This window comes from Poecilia reticulata, chromosome 9 (genome assembly GCF_904066995.2).
Source record: "Poecilia reticulata chromosome 9, P_reticulata-male-v2, whole genome shotgun sequence".
Lineage (NCBI taxonomy): Eukaryota > Metazoa > Chordata > Actinopteri > Cyprinodontiformes > Poeciliidae > Poecilia > Poecilia reticulata.
Window position 1 is genome coordinate 28,735,295 of NC_088838.1, and position 16,005 is coordinate 28,751,299.

The 16,005-nt window shown below is 35.4% G+C and overlaps 1 long non-coding RNA gene across 3 annotated transcripts in view; it reads left to right on the plus strand.

Moving 5' to 3' along the window:
* The first annotated feature begins 11,337 nt into the window (after positions 1-11,337).
* LOC108166588 (uncharacterized) overlaps positions 11,338-16,005 on the plus strand; it is a 105,116-nt gene continuing 100,448 nt past the window's right edge. The window contains exons 1-3 of one of the 3 annotated variants that reach the window (XR_001776941.2): positions 11,373-11,647; positions 12,325-12,402; positions 14,123-14,416. This is a non-coding gene — a long non-coding RNA (uncharacterized LOC108166588). Of the gene's footprint in view, positions 11,648-12,324; positions 12,403-14,122; positions 14,417-16,005 lie in introns of those variants that run through there. The other 2 variants (XR_014088975.1, XR_014088974.1) reach the window with 2 other exon arrangements.

Below are 16,005 nucleotides of genomic sequence, written 5' to 3' on the forward strand. Positions count from 1 at the left end.
CAGGTTAGAGATGTTTCCTTATTCAAAGGTTTTGCCCGTTCAGTAAGACAGCAACTTTTAGCCATAATCACACATTCCTCGCTTACATTTCCAGCAACGTGCTGTGCAGTCTTGCAAGACAGCACACAAATGTGTAAAGAAATTAACTTAATTTCCATTTTAAGTTTGCTTTTAAGGACCAATAATCTTCTCATTTTGCAAAGATGTACAATATAAAGAAGCTTTTTCAACTTAATCATCAGCGAGTGTTAGAGGCCAGTGTAAAACATTGAATTAAGTATGAAATGGTCATCATATTGAAGGGGACAATACCAAAGAAATGTTGTCAAATCATTGTTATGAATTAATAACAGTGTCTAGTTATATTTTCTAAACAGTATAAGCTGTTTCCACCTATGATTCTGTTTTAGCAGCTGCTTACTACATCAGTTTTGTTCTTCACCGAGTGTCAGTCTGATGGCACTGCTCTTCTACCTATTGGTTTTCAAACAGAGTCGTCATCTGGCACCACAGTGTAGCCATTAAGAAACAAAAAAATTTAGTTTTTCATTCGTGAAAAAATGATAGGGATAAATAAAATATGCGGAACACCTGCAAAAATGGAAACCATTAACAACTCGCTGGTAAAATGGACAATTTAAAAAACAGTGGAGATGCAGCCGGTGCTGAAAGAAATTTCTCCTGAATAAATCAGCGTATGATGGAACTCAATTGTGACTCTAGAGAAAGTGAAGTCAGTTCATTCTTAGCTGTGCCAACAACAGAAATCGCTGGAGGCACATCAGACAGATCATAGTATCTGTCTGAAGACCCGGATCCAGAGGAATTTAACTGGGGAAGAGAGGAGGACGCTAAGGCTTATTGAGGGAGGGGGCCGCGGACAGTAAATGGGGTTTTTATGCAGTATAAATGCATAAATAATATATGTATTACATTATTATTATGACCTTTTAAATGAAACAAAAAAAAAATTAATAATAATAATAATAATAATAATAATAATAATAATAATAATAATAATAATAATAATAATAATAATAATAATAATAATAATGAGTGACATGTAATGGTGCCTGAGATACCAGAAAATGCTGGGTAATTACAGCATTTTCTGTAGTTAAACTAAGCTTTAGCTCAGTTTATGCTCAGCTAAAGCTAAGCATAAACTTTAGCTCATATGTTGCAGAAACCTTAGCGCTGAAGTCTATGTAAGTGCAAAATCAGACTATGTGTAAAAAAATTAACTTTCTGCAAGGGTATTATAGCAATGTAGCCCATGCTAGCTGTAATACAGACAAACATATTTGGACTGTGAATGAGGGACTCTTCAGATCCACTGTGATACTGACATCACTTCCTGTTCTATGCCATCACAATAGACAATAACTTGTAAAATATGAGTTACATTTAAATTTTCCTTTCAGATTAATAAATAGCATTTGAATTTAACTGAATTTTGAAATGCTCGGTAGGTACATACCACAGTCCGCTGCTCTCAGAGAAAACTTGGCCAGACGAACAGAGCATGTCTGAATGTCTGATGCCAGAGGTGGGCCATACATCCATATGGTTTGTTTTTTATGAGTGCAAGGAGAAGACAGATGGAGCTTGGCATAGAGTGGTGGAACTTTCACTTTAATCCTTATTCCCTTGGCTGAAGTCTTTCTGGTGCTATTAACAGTGGCATTCTGCTCCCAACCCATTAATTAGCAGTGTAACAAAAACTATATGTACTTTGCAGAAAAAGATGAGAGGGAAAAAAATGCTTATGCTGCACAATATACTTACACATTCAGTAGAATACAAGTAGGTTGAACAGTTCAAAAGCGTTATTGTGTGAGGCTCATATTAACACATTGAAACTTTTATGTAAGCCTATACTATAACTATATCTTGGAAAAAATTAACATTTCTCTTCATCAGCTCTGGTCCTTTTTGGCCTTGGTTGACATTTTGTGTTCTTGTGTGAAAGTTAAACATTTGTTAAACTTGAAATTGTATGGCTCCACATGGAAGAAAAAAAATGTATCAAACCCTTTTAAATATGGATCACTATTTTTAAGCTGCTAAATACAGTGATGCCCTTGGTGGTAGCTTCACATATCCCTCTAGTTCTCATAACTAAGTGCTGGATTACACAAAACGGTTGCATAAAATCTTAGAACTTATGCCATCAAAAAATGACAGATCAGTGAAAACTCTTGTCAAAAAAAGTGGAGTGACATTTTCTGTATCAATATACTGATTGACAGGTACATTTTATGGTGACATAAGTCTAGATTAAGTGTCATAACATATACTCCTTTATTAGTAACATAGAAAACACTCATACTGTCTTAAAATGCCTCAGTTTGGACATTTTTATTGATGAAAGCCATGATTGTGATGAAACAGAGAAGTGATAGGACTTGTGAAATGTAAAACAATCATCCAGAGCTGAAATACCAGCTCACAGATCACGGTAATGAGTCATAGGCAGCACTGATATAAAGCAGTTCGTAGCAACTGTGGTTATGAAATCAATTAGTACAGTGATTAAAATAAAGCTAAGTTTTAAGCATTTTTCAGTTTATGCCTTAAATATTTAAGTTTGTAAAAACTCAACTATTATTTTCAGTATTTCTCACTCTCTACAGACTGAGAATAAAATATTGTTATCTTAATGTTTTGATTGGAAGTAAAATGTCGGGAGATTCCCATGGTTTCAGAAGAAGGCAATTGTAAGGATTTTGAGCTGTTCGCTCAGATTGTGATCAGATAACTGACCTACACAAAAGTTCTAAGGCTTATAGAAAATTAGATAAAAACCATTAAGGTAATAAAATTAAGATCGCTGAAAATTCACCCAGGGATTGACTTTGAACTCTTGAAAATTGTTGAGTCACTGGTATTGATCAATCGCTCTTTAATACCACTTTCTTCTTCTGGGTCAGAGCTGGTTTACATTGTTAGGAATTGAGCCCATGATGATTTTCTGGTCAATGTGGTTTTTGTTCTTCATCTTAAATGGAACATTTGGACTCTGACATTTTAAGTTTATTCATTTCCACATTCCCTTTGCTGGTTGTTACGCTGACGATGGAACTAAACATATCTTTGTATTTTGCTCCTGACAAACCTTACAATCCATATTATTTGTGCAGGTTTCAGCACATTCTAAATCAGATGTTTCATGTCTTAAGACTTGAGCACTTTGTCAAAAAAAACTCAGTGTTTTCTTTGCCTTGCATAGAAAACTTATATTGACTGATTTTGCAATGTTTTCCTTCAAAATCTCCTCAATACATCTGGCTTAAAGTCCCATAGCTGTCTGTGCGTAATAGTGCTGGCTCAAGCAGAGGTAATATATGCATGCCTCTGAAACAATCAGTCTTGTTTATTCAGAGCCCTTGAACCTCCAGGATCAGAAAGTTTCAGCAATGAATTCTGATTTGCTAAATCCCAGTCCAATAAATTGCTTCAACTCTCCACAAACATGAAAACAAACTCTTCCTTTTTCTGCCACCAGCTGTTAGTTCTTTGTGTGAATAGCAGAGGAAAAGCAGCTGGATGATAAAGACGTGGAGCATTCACAATTTGTTTAATAGCTCATCTTTGTTCTTTCCCAGTCTCTTACTCCGTCTTATTTATTTCTCTTCTTCTGAAAGATAACGCAACTTTTTCTTATTACTGCCTTCAGTTGAATGGTACTTATTTTTGGTCAAGTCAAACTTCACTCAGGAATTAAACCTCATTTTACTGAATTTCAAATTCTAGAACATGTGTTAAGTAAAGGGAGGAAATACTGTGCAGGGGGCATCACTGCACAATGTGCAACTTATGCTTTTTGAACTACAGTCACTTGGTCGGATCCACAGCTTTGCTGAAAATGCAAAACATCAGTTTATGGTCCAGCTGTCATTTTTCAACTTGAATGAGAGTGAATTGGAAATGTAATTGGAAGAGTCAGATTGTGGATCAATTGCTGAGAAAAACACAGTTGCTGTTTGAACATCTGCTTACTTGTCGTTGTCTCTAATTAAGATGATAGATGATCAGGTATGCAAAACCACTCCTCTTAGATTTGGGGAAGGTTGTGGAAATATTATATGTCTTCTTTTTCTGTTGTCTCATTTTCCAGTTGTTGAATGATCACAATTTCTAGGTGACTCATAATAGTAAGACAAAATATATTAATCTGTCAAATATTCTAAGAAAAATACTTGTGTTTTAACACTAACGTTACTTGCTAACTCTAGTAGCAGATGCCAGGATTCAATCATTTCTTTCCTCCTGCTCCTTTACAAACAGAAAATGGTGCAATTTTACAGTAATTTTGGGGAAATTTCAGTTTATATATGTTGACTTTCTTGCCACATCAATAGTTTTACCTAAAACATATTTCGATGTTCATTAAGCATGAACTGCTCACATGCTTGGAACAAAGATTTTGTTCACTATATAATTTACTCCAACAATCTTCTTGTTCCTACATAGCTGCATTTTTTGAAGCTATACTGAAGCTAATACTTATACATGTTTATACATGAATGTGTTTCTGTTCATCCAACATTTTTTCCTCTCAAAAATCCAGCTCATAAAATTATCTTTTTATCTATCTAAAACAACGTTTTCTTCAAAATCCCTGAATTTTTGAAATGTAATTTTCTTCGTAAAAATTTAAATCAATAGATAACAGTAAATAACAGTGTGACATTGCTTTTTCCAATACACATTCTATTCCTGGAAGTAGCTCTCAGTATTCTGCATAATTATGTCAAATTATGTCAAAGCTTTTATTTCCCCTTTGGTTGTAAGTCTTCTCTTTGTGGAACCCATTGGGATTTTTGCACAAGTTCTGCAAGTGTCCATCTCCAGGTCTTTGATGTTGGAAAAGCTTCATCAAAAAGCTCCATTGCCATCACTCTGGGCTGTACATCCCTTAACAGATTCTTGACAGGATCAAAGTTTGGATTCTAGTTTAGCCACTTCAAAATTTAGGCACTTCTTTCTGAAGCACTTCCCAAAAATATGGAAGATGTATTTTAAGTTGGAAGGCAAATGTCACCTAAAGCAGTTTTCCTCTGCAGTGTGATTGAGAATCTTTCTAAATAATGCTGTTTGTGTTGGGATGGCTGAGGGGGGGAAAGATATACTTGTGTCATTGTTATTCTCCATGTAGGGGATAAAAGCTGCTTAATAATGGAAATACCTTCAACAGATCACCACCAAGCTAAGCCTTAGGATAGTTTCGTTAATGAAACACAGCACCATTACACTTCAGATGAAAACATGGAGAAAAACTGATTAATTCAAAAATAACTCTTTCCTGTTAGCCGTGCCCTCCTCAGATATTTTTCTTTTTCTTTCTCACTTTCATTGTTTTCACTAATACTGTGTTTTACACATTCCTCTGAATTGAATTGAACAAGAGCAAAATAGAGCTAAGAGGAGAAACTTGGGCTGTGAAGTGATATACTGCATATCAGTCTATACAGAGCACTCAGATTACGCTTTTTAATCACATACCCACACCAGCAGGGCATTATGTGGTGGATCACATTGCAGTGACGAAGCATTACATTAGGACTTGAATTGGATGGGATATTCATTCCATCACTAAAATTCCCCATGGCCGTCCAGAAGCCCTCTCTGTTTGCCGGGTTTAACATAACAGCTTGAGACTAGATGACCCGCCAGATGTTTGTAATCTCACACCGAGAAGCTCATGGCTGGGGTCACAATCAGATAAGAACACATAGGCAGGGATTATGAACAGCGAAAGTAAGGAAAAGGCTATATATTCCACTGGAGAGCGGATATATTGCAGAACCCCTCTTTCACTATGATCAGATACCGCTCCCGAAACATTAGCTTTAGCAGAGATACCACCACATATATCTCTGACATCACTGTCAGTACTATATGTATGTATGTATGTAAGAAAATGGGCCAAAATTTTAGTAAGCTATTGTGAGAAGCATGTAGAAGGATACGAAAAACATTTTACCCAGGTCATAAAGGCAATACTTGGCAAAGGCAATACGATCAAATATGGAGAAAATGTGTCCAAACTCCTAACTTTGAAGAAATTAATAATAATGCCAATGAAAGTCTTGCCTACTCACTGTTACATTTTCAGATATTTAGTCTAATTTAGTATCAGACTGTTAACTTCTGGACTGATGGGCGGACGAACAGACAGACATTTATTTTCCACCATCTATACAATGCCCAGTGAACTCAAAAAGAAAGCGCCAGCAAATTTCTTTTGCCTAGTTTGTAAAGCCCCATTGAGAGCGTATGGTTGTGTGGGCAGGTTAATGGCATCATCTTGAGAGTAGTTCTTAATCACAAACAGACTAATGAGATGGGATGAGCTGGAGTTATTCAGCAATAATCAGCAACACTGGTTGCTCCTTCACTGCTTTGTTCCATCTTTTTTCATGTGTTTTCATTTTGTGTCTTGTTTTCTTTACTATCAAACATAATTCAAAAGGTTTGGCCAAACCTGTGGAATAAATGTGAGGATAGACAGAGATGACAAAATTGTACAGCAATAAACTAATTCACTTTGTATTGAGATACAAATGCAGCAAGGCCAAACCAAAGGCCCCTCTTTGTGAAATATTACGAGCGGAGTGAAAGATTTAGTTGTGACCAACTAATGTTGGTTGTAGGCCACTAAAATCAGATTGTACTTACATCACAAAATCAAAGTAGCTCAACAAGGAAATCAATCTAATCACATTTTCTAATGTTTTGTTATTCTCTAGCCTGCAGTGTGGTGCACAAGATACATTTTTTTCAACTCCTCAGTACAGAAGCATGTTTCACTCCATTAGAGAGTGAAAATTGGAGCCATGAAAGTGTAAAGAATTGGACATCAGTCCCCCTAAGCCCCAGAGGTACATCAAGAAATGTTGGTTTGCCCAGCTCTTCCTGTTAAGAGCATGTTCTGACTGTGAAGATGGCTTAGCAGCAGAGTGCATTAATGCAAGATGTAACTCTGTCCTGTCCTGCAGTTCTGTATTTTATTCTGTAATCTATGGGACAGGATGTTGGAATGTTGCAATGAAAAAACTTTTGTGTAATTTTAAGGTTTTCACCTAAAGATAAATGCAATATGATGATGAAGGGTTGCCTGTCCATTGCTTATTTTATGCATGAAGCTATTGCTGAACCGTAAAGCCAATTTAATGACAAACTGCTAGTAGTTGGAGTCGTGTTTATAAGACTGATAATTTTCATAATAAACGAGTGATCCTTTAATGTGTATATTCACATTTTTCAGAGCTGCACAATCTGAATGCAGGTTGTAAAAGGTGGAATTTGGGCCCCACAAAAAATTGTTTTGTAGCTCTGTGGGTTTTTGAAGGGCACAATGTTTAAGAAAATGCATTAAAAATTGCTATAGTCAGCAACAAAAATATTTCCTATTAGTGTGTTAGGAGGTAAATGATAAACTGACCCCCAACCAGGAGGGATCAATCCATTGTTTTCATTATAAGAAAGTTGTTTTCAATTTAGATCCTGAGTCAATTAGTCAGTATGTCACTAATTACATGAAAGTGTACACCAGCACTGATTTAACTCCTCAGCATAATGTTTTCTTTTTGCATGCCAAACACATTTTTTTATATTGCTATAATAAGCTTTGGGGAAACCTTAAAAGGAAACAAAATTGGTAAAGATTCACATAAGCATTTGTGGATTACTTGTTATTTTTAGTTTGGACTCTGTTTTAGTCTGCAGTGGATTAACCACTCAGAATGCTGGTGAGTGTTTTATTTAGTGGCCCTTGTGTGAGTTCTGTTGACAGACGGGGACATTTGGTTTGGAGCAGATTACTGGACAGTATGCTAGACGTCAGATGATAACCCCACATCAGCACAGATCTCCACATGAACTGGCATAAAATGGCTAATGGGAAAAAGAGTGTGTATTTGTGTCTGTGTATGTGAGGGGTGGTGGGGATGTGTATGTGGAGAGCTTTATTCTTTTTAATCATATTAAGTTGGATCATTAGATAGACCCATTTACACAGTGCTTTTCATGAGGTGTGTAGGACCAAATCCTATTGGATATCAGCCTAATCTACTGCAAAAGCTCCACAGTCGGTAGCTGCAGCTTTGTTGGAGACTGCATCTCCCTCCGCTGATGCCGGGATGTGAACATCTAACATTTATTTTTCTGTATTAAAATTAGCGATATTTTGCAATTCTACGACCAAATGGTTACTGAAAAATAATAAGCACACAAATGGTTATTTTCTCAGCGTGAATAATACAGCTAATCTCTTTCTTCATAAAAAGCTCACATGGTTTCAAAATGATCAAACGTGTATTGTTGGAAATTTAGAAAACGTTTCTATCTAGTCCAGTGGTTCTACCATTAAAATTCTCCCCATAATAAAAATGAACATTGTAATACTTAGCTGTTTATTTATTCATTTTTTACCTTTGCAGTACAGGTCCTGTTAGTTTGAAATGAATCTGACCTTTCTCAGAGGATGAATGCCTTACTTTAAGGCCATGTCAGTCTGAAATGCTCAAAGATTATTTCTCAGCTGCATTTTGTCGCGTGAAACGCAGTCCAGCCCTGATAAAAATAGAACCATGATCCCCATCATTTAAAAGAGGATCAGGAAGGAGGTCCTGCTGTTATGACCTATTGAGTGCGCTCTGGGGGTTGACGCCAGTATGGTGACAGTTGTGAAGTTGACTCATGAGACCACTTAAGCAGATCTAGTGTGGTTGAATTACAAGACTCAATTCCCTAATGATGTTTGGCTTTTAACGTGTCACTGTTAAGGCTACATGTCGTGCAAAATAACGCAACATCTTTGTAAAAAGCCATGGTACTTCATAATACTTCATAATGTAAGCACTTATGCTCCATAAAGTAATGCTAAATATACAGCTGTTGGTCAGAATGTATATTTTTGAGTGCAACTAAGATGTGTAAAAACAATATGATACATTCTATAACATTCTGGAGATCAACATTTTGCTTTTGGACATTTAAATAATTTTTTTTTTAATCAGTCTAAACTTTACTAACCAGAGTTCAGTGAGAAAAAAGAGTTCTGTCTTTTTTATGCAGAACATCTGGTTTTAATTTTAAATTAAAAAAAAAAAACAATATGGCAGTACTTTTTCTTTGGGGATATTTTTTTAGCTGCCATGACAATTGTCTTGTGTCTAGTATCACATGTTCTGTGGTTCATAATTGTGAAAATATAGATTATTTTGTGAAGCGTTCAAGTCCTGTTCCAATTATGAAATTTGTGTCTATTTTGGTAAGAGGGGTACAAAAAAACAAAATACTACATCCTGAATGTAACAGCACTCTATTGTTTGTTTTTCTTAAAATAATTTTAATATCAAACATATAAGAACAGTCAGAGCTTCTTCATATTACATTATTACATTAATATACATATTTATATAAGTATATCCGTTTTGGCCTGCCTCATATTTTACCTGAGGCATCTAAATTTGCATAAAGAAGATAATGAGTATTTCTAAAGTCTTATGATCTTTTGCTCATTTTAAAGCTGTGTTAATAAACCCATCTATTTTGAAAAGACCAAACACATCAGTCATTTTCACTTCTAAAACTTTAGATATATATCGGTGATATTACAATCATGAACTCTAACCGGCAAACATTTGATGATAGTGGCAGAAATAGAGTGCAAAATAGCAACAGAGAGAATTATGGAGAGATTTGATTGAAACAAAGACTGATATACTTTAAGAATTTAGTATGCAGATCAGCAAGCTAACTTTTTTAGACCCTGTGTCAAAGTACTCAGCAGTGAGCAGTCTAAACTTTCACTTATAAGCCTTCGCCTCAAGCCATAATATCAAATATTTCAGTCACATTCACTGAAGCTAAAAAAAAAAAAAGTGTCTTATTACTTATGATCAAAGGTTGCTGTTTTCTAGAAGAGACAGTGCGTCTGCCAGAATTTGCATTAGAGTTGAAGGCAGGTCATTTTCAGTGGATAAATAGCCATTGAGAAACAGGCATGATCGTGTTGTTTTTGCTGGATTTAAGATCTTTTACTTTTAAGAAGAGTTTAGTTGGGAAAATGCTGTGGGTGAAAAATCTAAATGTGGGAAATCTTGTTTTACCCAGTTAATGAGGATTGCAAAGTTAAAAGGAAAAAAAACAACCTTTAAGCTCAAGCAATATAAATAGATGTTGTCTTTTTGCTCTTCCCTAAGAGCTTATCTTCACACCCATCCGCTATTTGTCATTCAGGCTCTCCATGAAAATATATGGACCAACAGTTTTATAAGGTACACTGTTTTGCCTTTAGAACTGCTTCAATTCTCAATGGCTCAAAGTTCAAAAGGGCATCATGAACAATACACGGACAGTTTGGTCGATACTGACATAATAGTATCTCACATGCTACATATTAGTTGCTTGTACATTCATGAAACAAATATCCCATTTGGACTGATCCTAAGGGTGCTCTATCGGATTGCAATGTGGTGGCAATGTGGTGACTGTGAAAGTCACTACAATACAGTGAACTCATTGTTTGTTTCAAGGAACCAGTTTGAGATGATTTGAGCTTTGTGACATTGTGGGAGTTGCTACTGTTGTCATAAAGGGATGGAGATGTCACAATGTCACATTGGGTGCTGAAGCACACTCTAAGTCCTTACCAAGAGATTTGCAAGTAATAGGATTAGAGACTTTTTAAAAAAAATGTATAATCTAAAGTAAACTTTTTTGAGCTTTATATCAGGTTATAATGTTATTTATTCATTGAAAACATTGGAGTGTTGCTTTGATCCTTTCATGCACGTTTGAGGAATCCTTGAATCTCCCCTGGCAGCCATTTGCCTCCTGTTTTCACAAAACTCCTCCTTGGAGCTGCAGTCTCCAGCCTGGTGGACTATGCACCTGTTGGGCATATTATACAGACTGCTTCTCAGTCCAATGCTCCTAAGAACAGTTAACAACATAATAAGAAGCATTGTTGTGGTGTGTCAGAAAGAGTAGGAGATTCTTAAAGAGACAGAGGCCCAATTTCAAATTTCTTTTAAGTCACGTATGATATATACAGCATTTTCAAAACTGAAGGTGACATATTGATTGTGCTATAAAATGGCTTTACATACATGGAAAATACATAATACTTACTTTTTAAAAATTTGGAAGTGAAAAAATGTTGCTAGATACTCCAGCATAATTCTGGGGAAGGGAGAAGAGTCGGTATGAGGAAAGATCCCATGAAATTTGCATAAGTTGAATAATACGATTCGATAGTGTGGTGGGGTATTACAAAGGTGCAGTTGAATCAAAGTATGTAATTCAGCTGAATGTAGTGCACCTAAAAATGCCCCCACATTGTTTTAGGAATTTGAAATGTTTTTATATACTATTAATTTTATTTTTCCAAAAATGAACAAATTATATTTTGTTGGAATTTTTTGGAATGTTAATCTACTGTATTTACATTGCTTTACTGGGGTTGAGATGGGGGCAGTAGCGGTGAAGCGGAACCTTTATATAGGGGTCGTTGCTTCCGGGTTGGTTTTGTGACGAACTTCCTGTTTGCCTCAGACACCATGTCAGACACAATCTGGATGCTAATGGCAGCGCTTCCGTCGACTTTGCTGAATCCTGTTTTACTGTTCTTCAGGTCACTACTCTAAAACTGCTTTATAAGATGTTTACCTTTCATTTTATCATTTGATAGCACTTTACGGTTTCTTTGCACCTTATTGTTAATAAGTAAGTTTTTATCAGCCTAGGTTTAGATTGACAGGAGGCCAACCTGCGCTGGGGAACTCTAACGGGGTGAAATGATTGAAATACCACGATATCAAACTAACTCCGGGTTTTAGGAGTTTTATTTTGCTTTTGTTTGAATAATATTCAGTGCATTGTGCTCGGTGTCTTATAAAGTAGCTAAGAACCTGAGAGTAAAGTGACTCTAGTTGAGTTTAAAGGTAGAGAAACTATTCTTTGTTCATGAAGCGTGGGAATTCAGACGTTAAAGTTGGAATAATGTCATGTTAAATTCTGTATAAAATGTTTGTAATTCTGTTTTGATTAGTATTAAGTAAGTTTGATGTTTAGCTTTATAAATAGTTGATTTATCCTGTTTAATACGCGATACTTTGGTTGTCTTTGTCTAAGTGAGGGATGATGATGTGAAAAGGGTAAACGGTAAACGAGGTTTATAAAACAAAGGTAATGTAAAAGATTAATATTGTGTACTGTAAAAGGTTTGTTGGTTAACAAGTAAATGAGTACATCTGGATGCTAAAGGCAACACTTTGGTGATTATTGCTGAATACTGTTACTATTCTTCAGATTGTGTACATCACTGAAGTAGCAGTCCTGACACTTGGGACCTGTAACATGAAGGAACAGCGAGAAGTGGGCAAGCAGGTGAGTCCATGTAGGAGTTTATGCTGGGCAAATGTGGAAGACAGTGGAAGAAGCAATTGGCTTTAGTCAATCCAGTGGAGATTAAAAGAGGAGTGCGAATTGCCACAAATCAGGAGGGATTTGTAGAGGAGAAGTAAGTTCTCAAATCCAGATTCTAACAGTTTCTGAACAAAACATGAATTGAGGCGCCTTTAGCAATTTGGCAGTGAGCTGATGTGTGGAGTGGGCTTTAACAGCAGCAAAAATAAAGTTTTGGAATCACCCAGCCTTAGTCCAGAACTAAAATAAAAAGAAAGTGTGTGGACATCACAATCTGACAGATTTGGAGAAGTTTTCTGAAAAATGTACATCTTCCTACTGAAGAATACTAAATGTTCAACTAATACTTGAAGTGCTTTCAAGTATTAGTTGACATGTTTGGACACATAAAAACTGATTATTTATTCTTCCTTTATGTATTGTTTTTCTATTGAACTGCATATTGAATCTTTTATCATACTTTGGCAGTGGGAAAGGTTCTGAAAGGATTTATCATGGTCTCATTTCTGACTTGACAAAGCAAACACTTTTTAAATTTAACTTTGGTAGTGATACCACCAAAGTGATATAATGCCGAGAGGTTGAGAGAAGGAAATATTCTATCAGGGGAAGAGTTTTTTATAAGGCTATTGATGATAAATCACAATAAGTGATTTTCATCTTGTTTGTTTTTATGTATTTAGCTACCCTCTTTGTAATTTCCCAGAGGTATTGTATAAACAGCCTACTTATTGCGTTTTATTTATAAAGGAAAAGAATAAATGTTAAACATAATTAAAGTCTCTGTTTATGATCTGATAATTTACAAATATGTATTTACTGTAGTTGACGTGGAATTGTCAAACTGATAAATCCTATACAATATAGGTGTACATCTTGCATGTTTACTAATGTTTTTTTCCATGATTATCTACATTATGTTTTAGGAACCAGTCAATGTGGCCAAAGGGTAGTATTATATATGTAGTATATAATACTACATATAAGGTTAAATTGTGGTCTTTTACTCAATTGATGAAAACATTTGATGTTATCAAAAATAAAAGCTTTATAATAATAAGATCCTTAATTAACTCATTTAAATTGTCCTTTGATTCCAGCCCAATTGGATAAGCAAGTGTTGACAAAGGATGGATGATTTTAATTGTCTTTTTAATTTATAACTACGTATATCTTAACTGCTATGCCATGCCTGTATATATCAAACTTTTTAAATCGGATGTCACAAGATAGCTGGCATAGTAACCAGTATAAAAGTCCTTTTCAGGTACAGTCCTGTTTACCTTCTTATGTATTTCTTCAAGTTTTGATTTTTTCACACTCAGGTCTTTCAGATCATTACCCATACCCCATACCAAACAGGGCATTCATATTCTAAAGTAATACCATATAATGTATTAAGGATAAAGTATTTCTTAACTATCCTGGTTCTAAGTGAAAATATGTTAGGATCTTGAGTTGTTTTGTGGTTTATTATTTTGTGTTCCTTAGTCCTTTCTATTAGTTCTGCCTTGTCTCTATTCTTATTAGTGATTCTAGTTGTGTTCTTTTCTTGTCTTGTCATTTTCTTAGTTACACTACATTTTGTTGTTTCGCACGTCTTGTCATTTTGTTAGATTTGTTGTCTAGTCCCCTGTGTACGCTCCCTCGGCCCCTGTGCCACTTTTCCTTTCCTTTTCAGGGTTTCCCCCAGAATAGCCTGGTGGTCGGAGCACCGAGGCGGTCCACCGTCGGTTCACCTCGGTTGACTAGTGGATGAATATTACTTCTGACTGAGAAGATGCAGTGATTTCTTTGGCAGCTCCCTCCACGCCTATTGGTTACTGAAAGATTTCAAATGTTGTTCCCTTCCAAAGTGTCACTTGATTTCCTAGATCTGAAGGAAAATCTACTTTATTGATAAGCTCTCAACAATAGAAACAATATTATTTCATTGTATTTTTTAAATATCTATGAAATAAAAATCTATTACTTATTTAAGTTTGCTTTCAGTTTGTATAAAACGACTACTGCTTAAAACAGCTGGATAGATGAAGTTAAGTCTAGCTGAGCAGCAGGCTGTATTGCTCATGTAGCCATTTTAACATATATTAGCTGCGGGACTTGGCTAAGGATCTCCGCAATCCCCCCTTTTTTTTATGAAACTATGTAGATATACAGAGGATGCTTGAATGAGTCATGTGCAATTACTGGTATCCTTGAAGACTGCAGCTCATACACAGATACAAACCCCAATGAAGCAGTTTTTTCTTTGGGTTGGGACTGTGTTATTATTCCCTGTTGTTTTCTCCCCAAAATCAATTTTTTCAGGTTCTATGACTTTATACCCCTAATTGACAACATCAAAAAAAGCCTGAGGTCTTTGTGAGGACCCAGTCTTCTCATTCAGCGAGATAAACTGAGCATTGTTGACAAGTTCTCAGCATAGATTAAAGCGCATTGTAACACTACATTGTCTCAGCCTGTGGACACCCCATCATGGATGTGTTTCAGGCGACTTGTCCCAGAAGAAATGTTTCATATGAAGCATTATGTTCTAATATTTCATACTGGTTTTTTATGCAATGCCTTGAGGGCCTCTGCTGCTCTGATAGTCAATATTTTGATGCAAGGCATTATTTATAAAATATTTCTATGTGATTTTCATGCACACTTACATAGGATGCACTGCATCAGCATTTGTAATGTATAAACCTCTAATCGTATTCTGAATTTTCTTTCGACTTCCTGGGGCAAATCATTCTTCATCATCACTTCATGTCCAGCACCTATTTAAAACTTGTAACCATAGTGACTGGGTGGTTGCTAACATTGAACTTGAACAGTGATTGTAGTATTTTTTTCTGCAGTTTATAGCAACATCAATATCATGAGAGCAAGAACACAACTAGAGGTGAGAGGGATGAAAGAGGACTGTTATACTAATTCCAACAAGACAGTTTTTTTTTCCATAATACGGTCATTTGGAAAGTTTGACTCCAGAAATCTAAAAACAAAGTTGGAATGTGTTAATCTGCTCCAAAACCTTTTTATTTCAAACAATAAATTATTTTACCCTTTTTCAAAATATATTAATACCTCTACTCACATATAATTTCATGTAATTATTTTTCTGGAAAAAAAACCTTGTCATACACTTTTTTCATTTTGTTCCATTTCTCATTCCTTTTTGCCAGTTGACTTTTGTATAATTTGACAGATTGACTCCTGATCAAACCAAGATCACTTTTAAATGACCTCAAAATGTTCTTACTGTATCAGTGTAATATTGAATATTTCACTAATCCACTGACATCCAAGCAGGTGTTAGTATCGTCAATGATTTGTATATTAGCATTGCAAGTAATGAGCAAGAAAATAAAAAAATCCAAACCTATGTTTGTGTGCACAGCTTGGAAAACTGCAATATATATTTTCCACATTATTTTGTTGCTCTAACAAAGCTGAACTCACCCTTGCCAATGATGGTCTCAGAGAAAGAGCGTATGCATCAGTGATTCCGAGAAATAAATGAATTATCATACTTAATGTAATATTTAATGAATTATCATACTTAATGTAATA